The 22,822-nt window shown below is 44.5% G+C and overlaps 1 protein-coding gene across 1 annotated transcript in view; it reads right to left on the bottom strand.

Moving 5' to 3' along the window:
• LOC137372355 (zinc finger protein 229-like) overlaps nucleotides 1-1,724 on the bottom strand; it is a 17,326-nt gene extending 15,602 nt beyond the window's left edge. The window contains exon 1 of the mRNA XM_068036244.1: nucleotides 1,698-1,724. The gene's annotated coding sequence lies outside the window, so the exon portion shown is untranslated. The remainder of the gene's footprint in view (nucleotides 1-1,697) is intronic.
• Between the last annotated feature and the right edge of the window lie 21,098 nt (nucleotides 1,725-22,822).

Below are 22,822 nucleotides of genomic sequence, written 5' to 3'. Positions count from 1 at the left end.
AGGCAGACCCAGATGCCTCTGCACAACAACAGCATGTTTGCAGGGCAACAAAGTCTGAATGGAGAAGATGCAGCTGCAGCTGCAGGTAGCCTGGCCATCATGTATCTGCAGTGTGTACTGTTTGGCGCCAGAAATCACAGTCACTGTGCCTTCATCCTGCTACATGCGGTGGCCCAGACAATAGAAATGTTTTCAGAGCAACTCACAACAGGGACTGGAGAACATGCGGTGGCCCAGACAATGGAAATGTTTTCAGAGCAACTCACAACAGGGACTGGAGAACATGCGGTGGCCCAGACAATGGAAATGTTTTCAGAGCAACTTACAAAGGCAGAGCAACTTACCTTGGAACAATCTCCTGTGTCAAATAAAAATGAAGCAAGTCTCCAAAATGAATAAATAATTCAGATAAAATGCCCGACGAAACCTCTCCTCCTTCCACTTTCAAAAAGTCGCGCTGAAGCTTTGAGGCATGCGCAGAGGCCAAACTGGCGCGTTGGCGAGGAAGACGAAATAACGCGATGACGTCATCTGCGCACGCGCACAACCTTACCGGCAGGTCGGACCGCAGCGCATGCGCAGGGGGCATGAGACCGTGTGCGCATGTGCGCACCGCGGCGCATCCAGATGACGTGTCCGATGAAGTAGCGTTGTCATGAATTACTTTGTTAAAAATAAGGGCGTCGCCCATTTAAGACAGATGAGCAGAATTTTTTTTCTCTCAGAGGGTCGTGAGTCTTTTGCACTCTCTTCCTCAAAAAGGCAGTGGAAGCAGAGTCTTTGAATATTTTTAAGGCAGAGGTAGATAGATTCTTGATAAACAAAGAAGTGAAAGGTTATTGGGGGTAGCCAGGAATGCAGAGTTCAGGTCAGATCAGCCATGATCTTGTTGGGTGGTGGAACAAGCTCGAGGGGCTGAGTGGCCTACTCCTGCTCCTACTTCGTATGTTCATACGTAACAAAAAGGACCTATTCAGGTCAGGGTCTGACTTCCACCCCAATATAAACTGGCACTTAATTGGTCTATAATAAAAGCAAAATACTGCGGATGCTGGAAATCGGAAATAAAAACGAGAAATGCTGGAATCACTCAGCAGGTCTGGCAGCATCTGTGGAAAGAGAAGCAGAGTTAACGTTTCGGGTCAGTGACCCTTCATCGGAACTTAATTGGCCTGTCTTGTGTTTATCAAACCAGTTCTGCGAGCAACGCCTGCAATAAAATAAAAGTAAAATACTGCAGATGCTGGAAACCTGAAATAAAAGGAGAAATGCTGGAAATACTCAGCCAGGCCAGGAGTATCTGTGGAGGCAGAATCAGTTAACGTTTAAGTGTGGGAGGAGGAGGGAGAATGGGGAGAGGCAACACAGTCCAACACTCACAGCAACACGACTCCAGTAAAACATCCCAGGAGGAAAAGGGGGACGAGCAGTGTGTGTACCTGCCCTGATATCCCCCTCCCCAGGCCTGTCAGTCAAACCCCCCACTCCTCCCAGTCCACAGCTCAGCCTAGCAGCTTCCTGCACCTTGAGCCAGTCCTGCTCAGGTGTGGCCCAGTCCAAGGGGAGTCTTTGTGGAACCTGGGAATGGGGGAGGGGCACATGGTTCCTCCCTCCTCCCTCCCCCAGGCCCAATCCCCGCAGCTGCCATCCCGCTCCATGCAAACCGGGAGCTCCTTACAGGGGGAGTTGATACCTACACCGGGTGTTTCTGAAACGTCGCCGCCGGCTCCATCCCTCCCTCCACCCCTTACCGGCTGTGGATGCGACTCTCACAAGCATCTCTGCACCGCCATCACTCCTAATACGCATGATCCAAACCGAAAGCCGCGCTCGGTCCTCGAAGCTCCGCTGGCGGCCTCTCATCTGACAGCGCACAATATCCGGCTGATTGACGGCAGCTCTGGACCAATAGCAAAAGTGGGCGCGACTGGAGGAGCGGGCGGTCCCGCCCACAACCAGCTCAAGCCCCGCTCCTCACTGGCTCCCATGTCTTGGAGGATCCGCCAGCCCCGCCCCCCCGCTCTTCCTATTGGTCCGGAGCGGCCGTCAATCAGCCGGGGGGGGGGAGGAGAGTGTGAATGGAGCATACGCGGTCAGCAGGGGGCTGAGGGCGTTCCCGCAGGTGAGAGGGTCACCTTGTGCAGGTTCAAACCCTACTGGCAGTGAATTTGGTACTGCTTTCTTCAGTTGGCTGTGTGGGGAGATCACTGATGTGCAAACTGATCAAAATAACATGTGCTGTATTCTACGCTATTCAACCAAGTGACACTAAGCTCCATTTTCTATTTGGAAACAAATACTTATTGGCATCAATTAGATATTGTGGAACAGTTAGAAACAAAACAAACTGTAAAAATGAGTGAGAAATATTGAAAAAAGCAAGGGAAATGTATTTTAATGAAGATCTTTGCAATCTTTCTTAGGAAAATGGCATATTCAGTAAATGAGTGCGAACGCCACTTGGTTTCATTAATTTGAACGAGATTTCTGTGTGTAAAATGACCACGGCCGAACTTGAATTTTCACAGAATCATAGAAATTTACAGCATGAAATCAAATCTTCATAGAATCATAGAAATTTTCTGCTGAAAGTGAAATGGAAAAGCAGCTAACTTGAACGGTGGTCTAGTTTTTAGGATTTGGTGCTTTCACTGCCAGGGCCCAGGTTGGATTCCTGATCAGGGAATTAAAAATTCTTGCTTCTCTACAGACATTCACAACCAACACAACTTATTTTCTGAATGAAATCAGAAAATGTTCAGCACCTCTTCCAGTATCTATGGAGTGAGAAACAAAGGACACAGGAGTATGCCATTCAGCCTGTCAAACCCACTCCGCCATTCAGTTACATCATGGCTGATCATCTACCTCAACATCATTTTCCCATGTTATCCCCATATCCCTTGATGTCATTAGTATCCAGATATCTATCAATTTCTGTCTTGAACGTGCTCAACAGCTTTCCACATTCCTCTGGGATAAACAATTCCAAAAATTCACCACCGTCTGAGTGAAGAAATTCCTCCTCATCTCAGTTTTAAATGGCCTACCCCTTATTCTGAGACTATGTACCCTGGATCTAGACTCAGCAGCCAGGGGAAACATCCTATCTACATCCACCCTGTCATGCCCTGTAAGAATTTTGTAGGTTTCAATGAGATCATCTCACATTTTTCCAAAACTTTAGAGAATACAGGTCCAGTTTCCTCAATCTCTGTTCATAAGACAATCCAGGGATAAGTCTGGTGAACTTCCATTGCAATCGATATGGCAAGTATATCCTTCCTTATATAAGGAGACCAAAACTGTACACAATACTCCAGGTGCGGTCTCACCAAGCTCTATGCAATTGTAGCAAGACTTCTTGACTGCTGTACTCAGAACCCCTTGAGATGAAGATCAACATACCATTTGCCTTCCTTACAGAATCACAGAATTGTTGCAGCACAGAAGGAGGGCGTTCGGCCCATCATGTCCGCACAGGCTCTCGGGAAGAGTAATTCACTTATTGCCATTCCCCCGCTTTCTCTCCATAACCCTGCACATCCTTCCTTTTCATATAACAGCCTAATTCCATTTTGAATGCTTCAAATCAACCTGGTTCCACCACATTCTCAGGCAGTGCATGCCAGACCTCAACCAATCAAAGCTTTTCCTTATGTCACTTCTGCTTCTCTTACCTATTATTTTAAATATATGCCCTCTCATTCTCGATCTTTTTTTTTATTCATTCATGGGATGTGGACGATGCTGGCTAGGCCAGCATTTATTACCCATCCCTAATTGCGTTGAGAAGGTGGTGGTGAGCTACCTTCTTGAACTGCTGCGGTCCATTTGGGGTAGGTGCTGTTAGGAAGGGAGTTCCAGGATTTTGACCCAGCGACAGTGAAGGAACGGCGATATAGTTCCAAGTCAGGATGGTGTGTGACTTGGAGGGGAACTTGCAGGTGGTGATGTTCCCATGTATTTGCTGCCGTTGTCCTTCTCGTTGGTAGAGGTCGCAGGTTTGGAAGCTGTCTAAGGAGCCTTGGTGCATTGCTGCAGTGCATCTTGTAGATGGTACACACTGTTGCTACTGTGCGTTGGTGGTGAAGGGAGTGAATGTTTGCAGATAGGGTGCCAATCAAGCGGGCTGCTTTGTCCTGGATGGTGTCGAGCTTCTTGAGTATTGTTGGAGCTGCACCCTGCAAGTGGAGAGTATTCCATCACACTCCTGACTTGTGCCTTGTAGATGGTGGACAGGCTTTGGGGAGTCAGGAGGTGAGTTACTCGCCTCAGGATTCCTAGCCTCTGACCTGCTCTTATAGCCATGGTATTTATATGGCTACTCCAGTTCAGTTTCTGGTCAATGGTAATCCCCATGATGTTGATAGTGGGGGATTCAGCAATGGTAATGCTGTTGAATATCAAGGGGAGATGGTTAGATTCTCTCTTGTTGGAGATGGTCATTGCCTGGCACTTGTGTGGCGCGAATGTTACTTGCCACTTATCAGCCCAAGCCTGGATATTGTCCAGGTCTTGCTGCATTTCTACACTGACTGCTTCAGTATCTGAGGAGTCACGAATGGTGCTGAACATTGTGAAATCATCCGCGAACATCCCCACTTCTGACCTTATGATTGAAGGTAGGTCATTGATGAAGCAGCTGAAGATGGTTGGGCCTAGGACACTACCCTGAGGAACTCCTGCAGTGATGTCCTGGAGCTCAGATGATTGACCTCCAACAACCACAACCATCTTCCTTTGCGCTAGGTATGACTCCAGCCAGCAGAGGGTTTTCCCTCTGATTCCCATTGACCTCAGTTTTGCTGAGGCTCCTTGATGCCATACTAGGTCAAATGCTGCCTTGATGTCAAGGGCAGTCACTCTTGAGTTCAGCCCTTTTGTCCATGTTTGAACCAAGGCTGTAATGAGGTCAGGAGCTGAGTGGCCCTGGCGGAACCCAAACTGAGCGTCACTGAGCAGGTTATTGCGAAGCAAGTGCTGCTTGATGGCACTTTTGATGACACCTTCCATCACTTTACTGATGATTGAGAGTAGGCTGATGGGGCGGTAATTGGCCGGGTTGGATTTGTCCTGATTTTAGTGTACAGGACATACCTGGGCAATTTTCCACATTGCAGGGTAGATGCCAGTGTTGTAGCTGTACTGGAACAGCTTGGCGAGGGGCATGGCAGGTTCTGGAGCACAGGTCTTCAGTGCTATTGCTGGAATATTGTCAGGGCTCATAGCTCTTGCAGTATCCAGTGCCTTCAGTCGTTTCTTGATATCACGCGGAGTGAATCGAATTGGCTGAAGTCTGGTATCTGTGATGCTGGGGACTTCAGGAGGAGGCCAAGATGGATCATCAACTCGGCACTTCTGGCTGAAGATTGTTGCAAATGCTTCAGCCTTATCTTTTGCACTGATGCGCTGGGCTCCCCCATCATTGAGGATGGGGATATTTGTGGAGCCACCTCCTCCAGTTAGTTGTTTAATTGGCCACCACCATTCACGGCTGGATGTGGCAGGACTGCAGAGCTTCGATCTGATCCATTGGTTATGGCATCGCTTAGCTCTGTCTATCACAGGCTGCTTATGCAGTTTGGCACGCAGATAGTCCTGTGTTGTAGCTTCACCAGGTTGACACCTCATTTTGAGGTATGCCTGGTGCTGCTTCTGGCATGCCCTCCTGCACTCTTCATTCAACCAGGGTTGGTCTCCTGGCTTCATGGTAATGGTGGAGTGGGGGATATGCCGGGCCATGAGGTTACAGATTGTGGTTGAGTACAATTCTGCTGCTGCTGATGGCCCGCAGCGCCTCATCGATGCCCAGTTTTGCATTGCCACATATGTTCGAAATCTATCCCATTTATCCCACATAACACGATGGACGGTATCCTCAATGTGAAGGCGGGACTTCGTCTCCACAAGGATTGTGCGGTGGTCACTCCTACCAATACTGTCATGGACAGAAGCATCTGCAGCAGGCAGATTGGTGAGGACGAGGTCAAGTATGTTTTTCCTTCGTGTTAGTTCCCCCACCACCTGCCGCAGACCCAGTCTAGCAGCTATGTCTTTTAGTACTCGACCAGCTCGGTCAGTAGTGGTACTACCGAGCCACTCTTGGTGATGGACATTGAAGTCCCCCACCCAGAGTACATTTTGTGCCCTTGCCACCCTCAGTGCTTCCTCCAAGTGGTGTTCAACATGGTGGAGTACTGAGTCATCAGCTGAGGGAGGGCGGTAGGTGGTAATCAGTAGGAGGTTATCTTGCCCATGTTTGACCTGATGCCATGAGACTTCATGGGGTCCGGAGTTGATGTTGAGGACTCCCAGGGCAACTCCCTCCCTACTGTATACTACTGTGCCACCACCTCTGCTGGGTCTGTCCTGCCAGTGGGATTGCAGTGTCTGGGACATTGTCTGTAAGGTATGATTCCGTGAGTATGACTATGTCAGGCTGTTGCTTGACTAGTCTGTGGGACAGCTCTCCCACCTTTGGCACAAGCCCTCAGATGTTAGTAAGGAGGACTTTGCAGGGTCGACAGGGCTGGGTTTGCCGTTGTCGTTTCTGGTGCCTAGGTCGATGCCGGGTGGTCCGTCCAGTTTCATTCCTTTTTATTGACTTCGTAGCGGTTAGGTACAACTGAGTGTCTTGCTAGGCCATTTCAGAGGGCATGTAAGAGTTAACCACATTGCTGTGGGTCTGGAGTCACATGTAGGCCAGACCAGGTAAGGACAGCAGATTTCCTTCCCTAAAGGACATTAGTGAACCAGATGGGCTTTTACAACAATCGACAATGGTTTCATGGCCATCATTAGACAAGCTTTTAATTCCAGATTTATTAATTAAATTCAAATTCCACCTTCTGCTGTGGTGGGATTCGAACCCATGTCCCCAGAGAAATACCCTGGGTCTCTGGGTTACTAGTCCAGTGATAATGCCACTACGCCACCGCCTACCCTCAAGTTTTTCACAAGTTGAAAAAGTTTCTCCCAATCTACTCTGTCCAGAACCCTCATTGGAGTCTTAACTTCTCCAATCTATCTTCATAAATGAAGTTCCTCGTTCCTGGAACCATTCTCATGAATCTTTTCTGTACTCTCTCTTCCAATGCCCTCACATCTTTCCGAAAGTGTGGTGTCCAGAACTGGACACAATACTCCAGCTGAGGCCTAACGAGTGTCTTATGTAAGTTGAACATATGTTCCTTGCTTTTGTACTCTGTGCCCCTATTAATAAACCCCAGGACAATGTATGCTTTATTAACTGCGCTTCACCCTGTCCTGTCACCTTCCGTGGCTTATGAACATATGCACCCAGGTCCCTCTGCTCCTGCACCCCCTTTAGAATTGTACCCTCCATTTTATATTGTTCCTCCATGTTCTTTCTACCAAAAGGAATTGACATTTCTCTGCATTGAACTTCATCTGCCACATATCCACCCATTCCACCAACTTGTCTATGTCTTGTTAAAGTTCTACACTACACTATCCTCCTCACAGTTCACAATGCTTCCAAGTTTCATTACATCCACACACTTTGAAACCAAAGTCTATGTCATTAATATTTATCAGGAAAAGCAAGGGTCCCAACACTGAACTCTGGGAACTCCACTACAAACCTTTCTCTAGCCCAAGAAACATCCGTTAACCACTGCACTTTGTTTCCAGTCACTATCCTTTTTATTCCTTGAGCTATAACTTTGCTCACAAGTCTGTTGTGTGGCACTGTATCAAATGTCTTTTGAAAGTCCATGTACACCACATCAATTGCCCTCATCAACCCTCTCTGTTAACTCCTCAAAAAACGCTAGCAAGTTAGTTAAACATGATTTTTCTTTAAGAAATCCATGCTAGCTTTCTTTAATTAATCCCCTTTTGTCCATATGACTACTAATTTGGTCCCGAATTATTCTTTGTAGAAGTTCCCCCAACACTAAAGTTAAACTGACTGGCCTGCAGTTTCTGGGCTTATTTTTACACCCTTTTTTGAACACGGATGCAATATTTGCAATTCTCTGGTCCCCTGGCACCATCCCCGAGTCTAAAGAAGGCTGAAAATTATGGCCAGTGCCTCCACAATTTCCATGCTCACTTCCCTCTCTATCCTTGGATGCATCTCATCTTGTCCTATTGCTTTATCTACATTTTTTTTTCATGGGATGTGGGCATTTCTGGCTAGGCCAGCATTTATTGCCCTTCCCTCATTGCCCTTGAGAAGGTGGTGGTGAGCTGCCTTCTTGAACCGCTGTAGTCCATGTGGGGTAGGTACACCAACAGTACTGTTAGGAAGGGAGTACCAGGATTTTGACCCAGCACAAACAGCCTATCCAATACATCCTCCTAATCAATTTTAAACCCTTCTAGTGTCTTAATTACCTCGTCTTTCACTGCTGCCTGGGTTATATCTTCTTCCTTGGTAAAGATAGATGCAATGTATACATTTAATACCTCAGCTAAACCCTCTGCCTCCATGGGTAAATCCCCTTTCTGGTCCCTAATTGGCCCAACTTCTCCGTTTACCACTCTTTTACTATTTATATGTCTATAGAGAATTTTAGGATTCCCTTTAATGATAGCTGTCTATCTTTTTACATGCTCTTTCTTTGCTTCTCTGATTTGCTTTTTCACTTCTCCTTTGGACCTTCTACATTCAGCCTGGTTCTCAATAGTATTCTCTACCTGGCATCTGTCATAAGCAAATTTTTTCTTCTTTATTTTAATCTCTACCTCTTTTGTCATCCAGGGAGCTCTGGATTTGTTTACCCTAGCTTTCCCCTTTGAGGGAACATACCTTGACTGTGCCTGTACTATCTCTGCTTTGAAGGTAGCTCAATGTTCAACTACCATTTCTCCTGCCAACTTTTGACTCCAATTTATTCACCCCAGCTCCATGACTGTAACTCGGCCTCCAGCTCACTAATGCAAAATCGAATTTCGCAAGCAGCTCGTACTGCAGACGTGTTGCTGTGGATCACATTGGTGTCCAGCTGCTCCAACATACTGCTGCCGCAACACATCACCTGCCCTGCCAACCTTATGGTGTTTTAATTTTTTTTTAATTTTTTAATTAATGCCTCTACAAAAAGGTTGATAGGTAAATTGGCCATTATAAATTGTCACTAGTATAGGGAGGTGGTAGGGAAATATAGGTACAGGTGGGGATGTTTGGTAGGAATATGGGATTAGTGTAGGATTAGTATAAATGGGTGGTTGATGTTCGGCACAGACTCGGTGGGCCGAAGGGCCTGATTCAGTGCTGTATCTCTAATCTAATCTAAATCATATATATTTTTTTAATTAATGTCTCTACTCAGCAATCACTTATGGTACCAATGTAAAAGTTAGTAATACTAATAAATCTTACCACTGATAAGATAGCTACTTGCGGGTTATTTTAAAAATAAAATTTTATGTTTTTCTAATTTTCCAGCGATTTACACACAAACCATAACAGCAGTTACTCACCAACTTCCAGCCACAGACACTGGCACAGGCAGAACCACAGAAACACGACCCGGTCTCCCAGCCCTGAACCTCAGTCTGGATTTATACATTTCCTCACAGGTCCGCTACCTCTCCACTCTCCCAGAGAGTTGTTGGTCCCAAGCCTCAGTCTAGATTTATACCTCCCTCTCCAGAGCATTTCATCGCAGGTTTTCTGCTTCTCTGCTCTCCCAGATAAGTATAGGCCGTGAACCTCAGTCCAGATTTATGTCTTCCCCTCAGGGATGTTTCAGTGCAGGTCCTGCCTCTCTGGTCTGTAACTGCACCATTCAGAAAGGAAGGGATTTAGTGATGTGCAGGGCCTGAAAGAGTACCTCACTCAAATTGTGATAACAGTGGGATTTGAACCCACACCTGCAACCACTGATACTTTCATAGCACCATTACCAAGACTCACTTTCAATTCAAGAGTTGCATTCATTAATTTTAAATTCCACAAGCTGCCTTGGTGGGATTTAAACCCACATTCTCAATTTTTTGATTACTAGTTCAGTGGCATTACCGCTAGACCGCCATCATTCCCAATTAGATATTTGCATGTCATATCATCCATAAGGAAAAACAATAGGCCACTATGGGGAACGGGCTTATGAACATGAAGTTATTAACATCAAACACTAACCAACTGAGCGAACCCCCTTTACATTGCAATGAGCTTGACAAAGTTGATTTATCCGCGATGCCTGGAAGAACAATTCAACAATGCAACCACTGGCCTGTGGTTTGAATAAATTGTGCTTGAGAATTCATTTCATTTTCATCTTCCAATGCAAAAACCTCAATTCACAGGATAATTCTGAAGAAAAACACTTTTTAATCAGCAAACAACAGTTTTATAGCACCAGTTCTAGCACTGTGTTAGTGTAGCCAAGCAATCTAAGACCTTGGATTAAGGTTCCAGTCTCTATGGAGGTATGGGTTTAAATCCCACTGTTGCTATAATTTAAGTTTAGTACCCTTTTGGATATGGCACTAAAATCCATTCCTTTCTCAGTGGTGCAGTTAGAGCTCAACTCCCGATGTCTGGCACTGAATCCAGGAACCAGTCCCTATGGAAACTCAGTGACCTCTTCCCACCCAATTCTGTGTGGAGTCAGATGTGCTACTGCTGCATCATGAGGTCCACATTGAGAAGATAAAACCCAACCCAGGGAGCGAGATCAGTACAGATCACTGCCGGGGCTCTCACTGTGTAAGAGGTGGAGGCAGCAGCAGCCAAATCGCCTCGACAACAGTTCAGGATCCCTGCTGTCAAATCCAGCCGTTACCGGTGGAGAACTGCTGCTCCCAGTCTGAGCTGTGTCTGGGAGCCGACTGCTGGTATCTCTTTACTGAGCCGAAAAAGGAGCTGGTCAATTCTTAGCCATCAGAGCGAAATATTTCAAAATCTGTGATAAATCTATCAGCATCACTTAAAAAGAAAACAGATTTTATGCTCATGATCACATTGCTGTTTGTGGGACCTTGCTATGTGCAAATTGGCTGCAACGTTTCTTAATTTACAACAGTGACTTCATTGAAAAGTACTTCATTGACTGTAAGGCACCTTAGCATGTCCGAAGTCATGAAAGGTGCTATATAAATGCAAGTCTCTCACTCTTTTTCCATATGTATATATCTCATGCCTCTGCCATCTCCTCCTTTGAATCATTGAGGTTTTATCTTCTCTAGTTCATTGGATTGCCAACCAATTATCCCTTTTTATCTTCATTGCCTTAATTGCTTTGTTGATCTCATCTTCAAACATCATGTCCACTCTATTAGTGTCCTTGATAAATATGGAGATAAATTAATTATTCAAAATTATGGTTATTTCACTGCCATTACCTGTGAGTTTATTCTGTACATGCCAGAGCGTCCTTATCCCTATCCTGATTTTTCCTGTATTGTTGAAGTGTGTGTAGAGTACTTTATTATTTCTAGTTATCCTTCCTTGTTCAGAACTCCACAATCAGATAGTTTCATTCTGTCAATCCAATCGAGCCATTAAATCTTAAATGCCTCAATGATATTACACTTGAAGCTTCTATACCAAAGGGACTGAACTGTGCAATTGGGGTGCTTGAGTATCCTTTACATTCTCTGATATATCCTGAGCATAACGTAGACTGTCTGATATGTTCTGAGAGTCCCTTTACCCCTCTGATTCGTCCTGAGCATTCCTTATCCTACCTGATACATCCTGAGCATTCCTTATCCTACCTGATACATCCTGAGCATTCCTTATCCTACTTGATACATCCTGAGCATTCCTTATCCTACCTGATACATCCTGAGCATTCCTTATCCTACTTGATACATCCTGAGCATTCCTTATCCTACCTGATACATCATGAGTGTTCCTTAGTCACTATGATTTTCCTTAAGCTCATGATCTTCTCTAATATACTCTGTCTCTTAGCTTTTCGATTTACTCTGAGTCTCTTACTCTCACTGGTCTTCAGATCCCCTGGATAATATATTAACCCCTTATATTCTCTCACAGCCTCTGTGATCCCCCTGCCCTTGCGAATTCACTAAGAAATGCTTAGAATCCCTGAGAACATAAGAAAAGATTTTTGAAAGCCATGGTGCAGGCCGATGTGTGTGGAAACAGCTGACTTCACAGCATATTCTGGAAAGTAAAGAATGGGCAGGAAGTAAAGAGATACAGACCCTTAGAAAATAGGCGACATGTTTAGATAGAGGATCTGGATCGGCGCAGGCTTGGAGGGCCGAAGGGCCTGTTCCTGTGCTGTAATTTTCTTTGTTCTTTTCTTTGTTCAAACGTCTGTGAGGGGAGCACAGGGAATTTGTGTCTGGAGCTGCGACCTTGAGGCAAGTCAGAAAAAAAAAACTGCTATTGTGAAAACATCAAATTCAAACCAGGCAATGCTAGAAGCATTCAGCAGGTCAGGCAGCATCTGTGAATTCCTTTCATCAGGACATAATTATCCACTTTGATACTTCATGTAGCTCAGATCTTACACTCTCCACATTTCCATGCAAGGAACTGTTTGGGCAGAAATTATGGCTTTGCAGATTTGAGCAAACATAGTAAGGCAGCAATGCATAACTCCCCCACTGCGGCTTGAGAAAGGAAGGGACTCAGATGCAGGACACTTGGGTGTGTTGAAAAAGGGAAAAACACACCAGATCTTAAACACAATGATGATGAGGAGGGGCAGGATCAGATTGTTTCCATGTATCTAAAATGAATGCCTCACACTTTATTTTGGAAAAGTAAAACTGACAAGAGGACAATTGCCAGTCAGGTCACAGAAACCTGAAGCATCACCTGCACATGTGGCAGAGCTGGTTAGCATGCTTGGCTATTCATTGAAAGGTTGGTGGTTCAAATACCTACAAGGGGGAAGCTTTTGTCATTTTTCCCTTTAGGATTCATTACCACCTTGTGTGCTTTGGCTCAAAGAAAATATTCCTGAAATATTGACAGATCTGCTGTATCCAGTAAGTTCCAACCCAAATATTTGCATGAATCCTCATTGCAAATAAAATGTGTCAAGCCTTTGATGTTTAAATGATTAAAATCTCATTTAACCATTGTTTTGAATTATTAGGGACTGAATAAGAAATTGGAACAGTCGGCTATGCACTGTCATTCAAAAAGATTATGATCTTTGACCTAAATGCCACCTTTCCACACTGTCCACATACTATACAACTCCCTCAAGAGTCCAAAAATCTATCCATTTCAGCCTTTAATATATAATTCACTAGCCCCAGAGGGAGGATTTTTACTCCAAACAGTGTTCAAGGAGAGGGACAGAAAGAGCAAATGAGACAGCGACAAACAGACAGAGAGAGAGAAAGAGAGACAGATATAGAGACATAGAGGAACAGAGAGAGAGTGAGAGAAAGAGAGATACAGAGACAAAGAGAGAGAGACCCACAGATACAGAGACCATGGAGTAGATCCTGACTGTGAGGCGATGGTACATTCGGGAGAACGACGGGTGGGCACAGTGTGCATTGTCGTTTTAATCCAATCTTTGAGAAATAAACTACCCCAGGAGTGAAACGATGCCCTCAATTAAACATGAAATTTAATTTGGAGCAAATCAAATCCGAGATTGCCTTTCTCACACGTGGATGTCGAGATGGCCCATGTTATTGGGGCTGCTGGAACTGGACAGGGCCTGACCCAGCAGTGACTGGACAGGACAGGTCCACTGGGAGGTGATATAAAGCTGAATTAAACTCAAATGTAGCATTTTCATTATTTAATTAATTTTGCTATGTGACACAGTGGATATTTCCTGTCAGGTTACCTTTCAGCTGAAAGGAGAATAAAGTTTCCACATCACCCAATTACATCAACGTTCACTCTATCGGGCAGCCCTGGTAAACTTCCCTACAAGTCCCTTTAACAGGATACTGATGAACTTTACATTCAGAAATGTAAATGTACAAAGAGTTTACAGTATAATTTAGTGGTGGGGGCGGGAGGCGATTCCATGATTATGAATCCATTTGAAAAGGGGTCCTTCAACCAAAATAATTTGAGAACCACTGCTGTTAATGTGATGTAACTCTATGTAGGAAATGTAATTCTATGTAACTCTAAGTTTCTATGTCTCTGACTCATGACGTTGCTGGAAAATCTTTCACTATCATCACAATGGTGCACCATCTTCTTTTCCAAACATCTCTCAGCTTCTCAAATGGATGCTTTTATCTCCCTCAATTGTGGGTGATATTTGTCCCTATTCTCCTGGTTCAATGTAAGACAGGTAAGGGAGTCAGGCATCATTCACCCCTAGACCTATGCTGAAAGGTAAAGCCCTAGACAGTTCCTTGGTAAGGATTCCTCTAGTTCCTCGCCATGTATTTGTCAGAATACTGAATCACAACTTTCTTAAAGTCCACTCCTGGAAGCTCTAATCCCAAGTAACATTCGCACCACACAAGTGCCAGGCAATGACCATCTCCAACAGGAGAGAATCTAACCATCTTCCCTTGATATTCAACAGCATTACCATCACTGAACCCCCTACCATCAACATCCTGGGGGGTTAGCATTGTCCAGAAAATTAACTGGACCTGCCATATAAATACTTTGGCTACACGAGCAGGTCAGAATCTGGGAAATCTGTGGTGAGTAACTCACCTCCCGACTCCCTAAAGCCCATACACCATCTACAAGACACAACTCAGGAGTGTGATTGAATACTCTCCACTTGCCTGGATGAGTGCAACTCCAACACCACTCAGGAAGCTCGTCACATTCAAGGCAAAGCAGGCCGCTTGATCAGCACCCCATCCAACACCAGCACACAATGGCAGCAGTGTGTACCATCTACAAGATACAGTGCATCAACTCAGCAAACAGCACCTTCGGAACCCGCAACCTCTATCAACTAGAAGGGCAAGAGCACCAGACAGATGGGAACACCGCCACCTGCAAGATCCCCTCCAAGCCACACACCATCCTGACTTGAAGATATATCGTTATTTCACTGTCACTTGGTCAAAATCCTGGAATTCCCTTCCTAACAGCACTGTGGGTGTATCTACACCAGATGGACAGCAGCAGTTCAAGAAGGCAGCTCACCACCACCTTCTCAATGGTAATTAGGGATGGACAACAAATGCTGGCCTTTAAAGTGATGCTTCCATCCTATGAAAAAAGCTGAGTCTGCAACCCACAGCAGGGTCAGTGGTGAAGTTTCACAGCAAGAGTGATCCCAGAGTAACTGTCACCCTATGGATGTTCCAAGCATGTATCCTGCCATCTAACACTAAATCATCAGTAGGAAATTCCTGGAAACACCCTGCAGATCCTTCTTGATCTGGAGATTAAATGGCTGCTGTACAATTGTACCAGCAGCTACCAAAGAGAATTTAACCAATTTATTTTCAACGGACTATTTAAATGAGTTAATGTCAGCTGTAAAATGGTTGACCCGGACCTATCACACAAACATGTTAAACATTTGTAAAATAATTACCACAGCCATTTTCAGACTGGAAATTTAAACCTGCCGTTTCACTTTAAGTCAGGAACAGATCACAGTTATACAACAAGCTCTGATTTGTCAGCACATTTCCAGCATTCACTGTTGTTTTTCCTGACTCTAAACAAAGGGAGTCTTCTGTTCTGCGCCCAGGGACGCTGAACCATGGGACACATTTCTTACATGGCTCAGGATTAACCGACATGGGGATTCTGCTGTTCGTGAAGAGAGACAAGAAAGACCAAAGCGCCGTTTGTCCCTCTCAGTGTGACTCTGAAGGACTGTGTCCGGGCTGAAGTTCTGTTCCTGCCGTACGATCCTCCCCCCAGATTGTCCTTTCTGAGCTATAGCCAGGCGATGCTAAACACTAAGGTGGGAAAGATAGAAATCTACAACAAAGTGTCGAAAACAAAGCTAGTTTATTTGACATTGTTACAACCATGTGAGGTCTAGGGGTCTTTGGCTGTCTTTACCGCGTCTCATTGTAACAGAGCTTTATTTTTAAACACACTGTGTTTTGCGCTTCCCTTTTTTGATTCATGGCTACACTTTCCAATTATGAGGCAAAGAAACAAGCACAAACAGGCTTTCTCAGGTTTAAAGAAGAAACGTGAAATTTATTAACTCTTAAACTTAAACACTAACACGGTTAACGCCTACGGATATATGATGCACCCATGCTAGCATGCACACACAATATGCACATGCAAATAGGAACAGAAAAGAGGAGAGGAAAATATAGTAGAGAGGGGTTTGAGGCAATATCAGAAGACTCTTGCTTGCTGTGCTTCGAGTTCACTTGATTGTATGTAGTCTTGCTGTTCATCGGGGCCCAGTGTTCCTTTTATGCCTTGTTCACGTCGGAGACTTTTCTCTCTTTGAGGTTCATGTGTTTTCACAAGATTCAGTTCCCTGAGAAATGGGCAGGCAGCCAGGAGAGGAGGTAATTCTGGCTTCAGTTCCAGGAGCACACGGCGTTCTGAGTTCAAATTCTGTTTTTCCAATTTAAAACTACTTAATATTTCTCTCCAGTACCTCTGCGGCACCACTAACTGGTGAATTACTGCCCACTCCTTGCTCTCAGGTCTGTGAGGAGAACTCCATTTCCTCATCAGTACCTCATTCCTTCAATAGGAGCAGTCAGGGTCTCCCTCTGCTTCACTTTCAAACTGGGAAGCCTGTGCTAACTCTCGCAATACTGGGTCAGCTCACTGAGCCTCAGCTAGGGAAAATTCATTTAATTCATTCCCTCGGTCTCCTAACTTTCCAAAGAAAGTCTCGGACAGGCAGACCTCATGGTCATTTGCCTGCAGTCTCCTCTGGGGGAGTTGGTTGGATCATGGCCTGATCCACTCCACATTCAAGGACTCTGCAGGGGACTGTCTCCTACCACTGCCCTGTCTTTCTGACCTCCAGCGGTCTTTCTTTCACTACTTGGGGGCTGCCACCTTCACACCGCCAGATCATTACCCAGGAGCACGTCAACCCCATCCACAGGCAAACTAGGGGCAATCCCTACAGTCACCGGTCCCAAAACTAGGTCGCACCCCAGGTGCACCCGGTGTACAGATGCAGGCATATACTGCCCTCCAATACCATTCACCACCATTCTGGTCTTCACTGCACTCTCTGGGGGAAAGGTCAGGCCTTTTCCCAGTAAAAGGGATCTAGCCACCCCTGTGTCCCTGAGAATTACTATGGGCTTGCTTGCCCCACTCGAGGGATATGGGGTTACTTTCCCTTCAAATACAAAACACTGATAACCTTCAGGAATCCTATTAAATTTTCCTGCACTGGCTGTAGTAAGCATCCTGGTTTGCACTCTTACTGCAGTTAAAGCCACAGCTTGTTCAGTGTTTTCCATCAGGGTCCCATCTTCACTGAGCAGGTGTGCCCTGATTAACCCTAGTGGTTTCCTCTTTAGTTTCCAGCAGTCAGTTTTTAAATGCCCTGCCTTATTACAATGGAAGCACACAGGTCTCCAGGTCTCACTCTTGCTCACAGCACCTTCCTTCTTGGCTGGAGGAGGGCCCCCTGTGTCTCCTGTTTTCCTTCCACTTCCAGGACTGCCTGGGCAGATACCACCTTGCCACCCTTTGTCCTTTTTGGATTTGTGGGGTTGATTAGGAAAGGTTCTCCCCTGGGAAACCAACTTATAAATTAAAGCAAACTCATCAGACAGAACCCGCTGCTCCTCTACATGGGTCTTTGTGGAGAATGGGAGAGAGTTTTTAAATTCCTCTAATAAGATTACTTCTCTGAAAGTCTCATAGCTGAGTTTTATTTTTAAAGCCCTCATCCACAGGTCAAAGCCAGGGGCTTACTTCTTTCAAACTCCAGATAAGTTTGATTGGCTCGCTTTTTGAGGGTTCTAAACTTTTGGTGGTAGGCTTTGGGTGCTAATTCATATGCCCAGAGGTTAGTATCTTTGGTCAGTTCATAATTTGATGAACTCTCATCTGGCAACAAGGAATAAATCTCATGGGCTTTTCCAGTTAGTTTTCTTTGCAATAAGAGAGACCAGGTCTCAGCTGGCCATTTTAGCTGCCTTGCCAGTTTCTCAAAAGACAGGGTAAATGCTTCCACATCTTCCTCATTGAATTTTGGAATTAACTGAACGAATTTTAGCAATCTTGTACCCAGCCCTGAATTGTGCTTCTCTATATTGGCCATGCTTTCACTGGGTTACTCTGTCGCCCCTTAGCTAACTCAAGCCACCTAACTCTCTTTCTTCACATTCTTTCCGGAATATTCTTTCTCTCTCTCTCTCCTCTCTCTCTTGTTCCTTCTCCTGTCTTTCTTTTTCTTCACGTTCCTTTTGGAAGGGTCTCTCTTTCTCCCTCTCCTGCCTCTGTCTCTCTCTTTCCTCTAATTCAAGTTTCCTTCATTCTAATTGTAACTTGGCTAGCAGTACCCTCTCTGGGTCTGCTTCTAACCCAGCTTCTGCTTCTTCAGATTCAAGGGAAAAATGGTTGGCCACTAGCCTTCAGACCTCCTAGCCTTGCCATGTACAGTGATCCCACACTGCTCAGCCATTTTTCTCAACTCCTCCCTAGACAGTACTTTTAACTTATCCCAAGTTACTTCTGATGAAGGGTCACTGACCTGAAACGTTAACTTTGTTTCTCTATCCACAGATGTTGCCAGACCTGCTGAGTATTTCCAGCATTTCTTGTTTTTATTTCAGATTTCCAACATCTGCAGTATTTTGCTTTTATTACCCAAGTTACTTCACCCTGGCTTGGAGAGCTACTCGTTTCAGTTGCAGACATGTTAGTATTCAATCACACACAACCACACGAAAACCTGTATTGAAAATGCGCTCTTTTTGATTGGGAACAATTTGGCTTCCCACTTCCGATTTCACTCATTCGTATGTGGGCAAAGGTCCGGATGCTAGCACCCAAATTCTGTTACGACCAGGTGAGAAATGTGTCTTGGGGTCCTTGGCTGTCTTTACCTCGATTTATTGTAACAGGTTTTATTTTTAAACACACTGTGTTTTAAGCTCTCCTTTTTTGAATCCTTGTTCATACTTTCCAATTATAAGGCAAAGAAACGAGCACAAACGGGCTTTCTCAGGTGTAAAGAAGAAATGTGAAATTTACTAAACCTTAAACTTAAACTCTAATATGATTAATGCCTACGGATATACAATGTGCACATGCTAGCATGCACACGTGATACACACATGCAAATAGGGACAGAAAAGAGAAGAAAATATAATAGAGAGGGGTTTGAGACAATATCACAAAAGTCTCTTGTTTGCTGTGCTTCGAGCGCACTTGATTGTAGGTAGTCCTGCTGCTCATCGCGGCCCAGTGTTCCTTTTAAAGCTTGTTCACGTAGGAGACTTTTCTCTCTTTGAGGTTCATGTGTTTTCACAAGATTCAGCTCCCTGAGAGATGGCTAGGCAGACAGGAGAGGTCATTCTTGCTTCAGTTCCAGGAGCACACAGCTTTGAGTTCAAATTCTATTTTTCCAATTTAAAACACCCCTAGTTGGCCAGCAGGTGGTCATGTGACTGACTGGTTTGACCAGGTCTCTTCTGTGTATTGGAGTGGGGACTGGTTCCTCATTGTTCCAACACTGTCTGCCACTATGCAAATGTCTTTCCAGTCAGATGCTTACAAATTTAAGTTTTAATGTTCATGTGGTGAAATAATGTGTGCCTCAGTCTTGGAAGGTGTGGGGTTTGCTTGACAACATTTATCCAGAATATTAAATTCCAGCCAAGTTATAGGCTTATTAATATCAACAGAAACAAACTCCAAATATCAGAATAGAAACATTAAAAATGTACAGCATAGAAGGAGGCTATTCAGCCCATTATGTTGTGCCAGCTGAAAGAGGTACCCAGCTTAATCTCACTTTCCGGTTTTTACAGCCTGAGAGAGATTGTTAATGTGAAAAATGAGATATGAACCCCCCCAAACCAATTTAACAAATTACACAGGATTTCAAGTTTTAAATCTTTTATCACAACGAGAGTAAAAGAAATACCCAATTAACTAAATAGCACTTTGACAATAGATGATACCCCCAATTACAATCACTTATTCAACACTTGAATATCTCACACCACACTTGGACATTGCACAGTCCTTTTTGATGCCAAAATCCTTTGCAGTAAAAAGTCCCAAATTCCTTCCATTTGCAATGAGCTGGACCTCCCAGACATTTCAACAAAAAAAAACTGTATTTTCCTTAGCTCACTTCTCCAAGCATTTCTACTCCTCCTCAAACTTTGACTCACGTAAACAAGGTTCAAGTTTCCATACCAACTCTCTCTCTCGGGTGCCTTCTCTTTCCTTGAGGCCTCACCCTGAAATGTGATGGTTCATTCCTTACAGCCTGTTTTTCTCCAGAAAGTCTGTTAAATTTATCTGGTCCTAGAATTCAATAGTTGATTCTCTTCTCTAAAATGTAAAGACCAAAAGTTTAGTTTCACAGAGCTACTCGATCTTTCCATTGCCTCCAGGTGTTACCAGCTGCCAGGTCGTTCGCCGGTTCTCAATGGCTGACTCCTTGTTTTACAACACAAAAGTCTTTGAGAGTGAAGTTCTTCAGGTGTTAGTGCTGTAGTCCCTGTTCTTCAGAACACAGTCTTTGCTCTGTTCCCTCTGTTTTCCTGGTAACCTTTTGCAGAGTGGAGGTGAGGTCAGCTGACCTTCTGGATTCCATCGTGAACTTTTAAAAAATCACAATTATAACACATAATCATGTTACAAGGTCCGGTGTTCCGAACACCAGTTCACATCAACAATAATGAACCTTGACTGTAGCTCAGTTGCCATTGTCACATCTGAATCAAAAGGTTGTGGGTTTAAATCCCACTCTAGAGAGTTTGCTACGCGCAACTGGCTGCTGTGTTCCCTACATTACAACAGAGATGACACTTCAATTGTAATTCATTGGCTGTAAAATGCTCTGGCATGTCCTGGGTGAATGGAAGGTGTTGTATATGTGCAGACCTTTCTTTAACAATCAGAATGAACGTGGTTTAGCCCTGGATGCGATTAACAGCAGAATCCTTATGCAGAAGCTTATGTCCGACGCCGAGAACTCGATACTATAGAAAGGCCAAGGAGTATAGAAAGTGGAGGGGTGAAATCAAAAAGGAAAATGGAAAGCAAAGAGAGGGCATGAAAGATTATTGGCAAGCAAAATCAAGGTGAACCCAAAGATATTTTATCAATACATGAGGGTTTCCTCCGGGTGCTCCGGTTTCCTCCCACAGCCAAAGACTTGCAGGTTGATAGGTAAATTGGCCATTGTAAATTGCCCCTAGTGTAGGTAGGTGGTAGGAGAATGGTGGGGATGTAGTAGAGAATATGGGGTTAATGTTGGATTAGTATAAATGGGTGGTTGTTGGTCGGCACAGACTCGGTGGGCCGAAGGGCCTGTTTCAGTTCTGTATCTCTAAATAATAAATAAATAAATAAATAAAAATACATTAAGAGTAAGAGGATAACTAAGGAGACAGTAGGGCCCATAAAAGACCAAAAAGGTAACCTATGTGTAGGGGCGGAAGATGTTGGTATGGTTCTTAATGATTACTTTGCGTCAGTCTTCACAAAAGAGGGGGACGATGCAGATATTGTAGTTAAGGAGGAGGAGTGTAAAGTATTGGATGTGATAAACATAGAGAGAGAGGAACTATGAATGGGATTAGCATCCTTGAAAGTTGATAAATCACCAGGCCCAGATGAATTGTACCCGAGGCTGTTAAAAGAAGCAAGAGTGGAAATAGCAGAAGGTCTGATCAACATTTTCCAGTCCTCGCTGGATACAGGTGTGGTGCCGGAGGATTGGAGAACTGCTACGGTTGTACCTCTGTTTAAAAAGGGAGCGAAGGATAGACCGAATAATTACAGGCCAACCAGCCTAACCTCAGTAATGGGAAAATTATTGGAATCGCTACTAAGAGACAGGATAAACTCTCACTTAGAAAGGCACAGATTAATCAAGGATGGATTTGTTAAGGGAAGATCTTGTTTGACCAACTTGATTGAATTTTTTGAAGGAAGATAGATGAGGATGTGATCTACATGGATTTTAGAAAGGCTTTTGACAAGGTACCACATGACAGACTGGTTAAAAAAATAAAATCCCATGGAATCCAGGGAAATGCAGCAAGGTGGATACAAAATTGGCTCAGTGCCAGGAAACAAAGGGAAACTGTTGACGGATGTTTTAGCAACTGGAGGGATGTTTCCATTGGCATTCTGCAGGGCTCAGTACTGGGCCTCCTGCTTTTTCTGGCATATATAAACGATTTGGATGTCAATGTAGGGGCATGATCAAGAAGTTTGCAGACGACACTAAGATTGGCCGTGTAGTAGATAGTGAGGAGGATGGCTGCAGGAAGATATAGATGGTCTGGTCAGGTGGGCAGAAAAGTGGCAAATGGAAATCAACCTGGAGAAGTGTGAAGTGATGCATTTGGGGAGGTCAAACAAGGCAAAGGAATGCACTATTAATGGAAAAATACTGAGGAAGTGAGGGACCTTGGAGTGAATGCCCACAGATCCATGAAAGTAGTAGGACGAGTCATAGAGTCGTACAGCATAGAAACAGGCCCTTCGGCCCACCGCATCCATGCCGAACATAATGCCTATCTATACTAATCCCACCTGCCTGCATTAATTCTATATTCTTCTATGCCGTGTTCATTCAAGTACTGTCCAGATGCCTCTTAAATGTTGATACTGTTCCTGCCTCCACCACCTCCTCAGGCAGCTCATTCCAGATACCCACTATTCTTTGTGTGAAACATTTACCCCTTTGATCCCCTTTAAACCTCCTCCTTCTCACCTTAAATCTATGCCCTCTAGTTTTAGTCACCCCTACCATGGGAAACAGACTCTGGC

The sequence above is a fragment of the Heterodontus francisci genome, chromosome 7 (genome assembly GCF_036365525.1).
Source record: "Heterodontus francisci isolate sHetFra1 chromosome 7, sHetFra1.hap1, whole genome shotgun sequence".
Taxonomy (NCBI): Eukaryota; Metazoa; Chordata; class Chondrichthyes; order Heterodontiformes; family Heterodontidae; genus Heterodontus; species Heterodontus francisci.
Note: the sequence above shows the minus strand (reverse complement) of the source record. Positions and strands in the feature narration are given on the sequence as shown.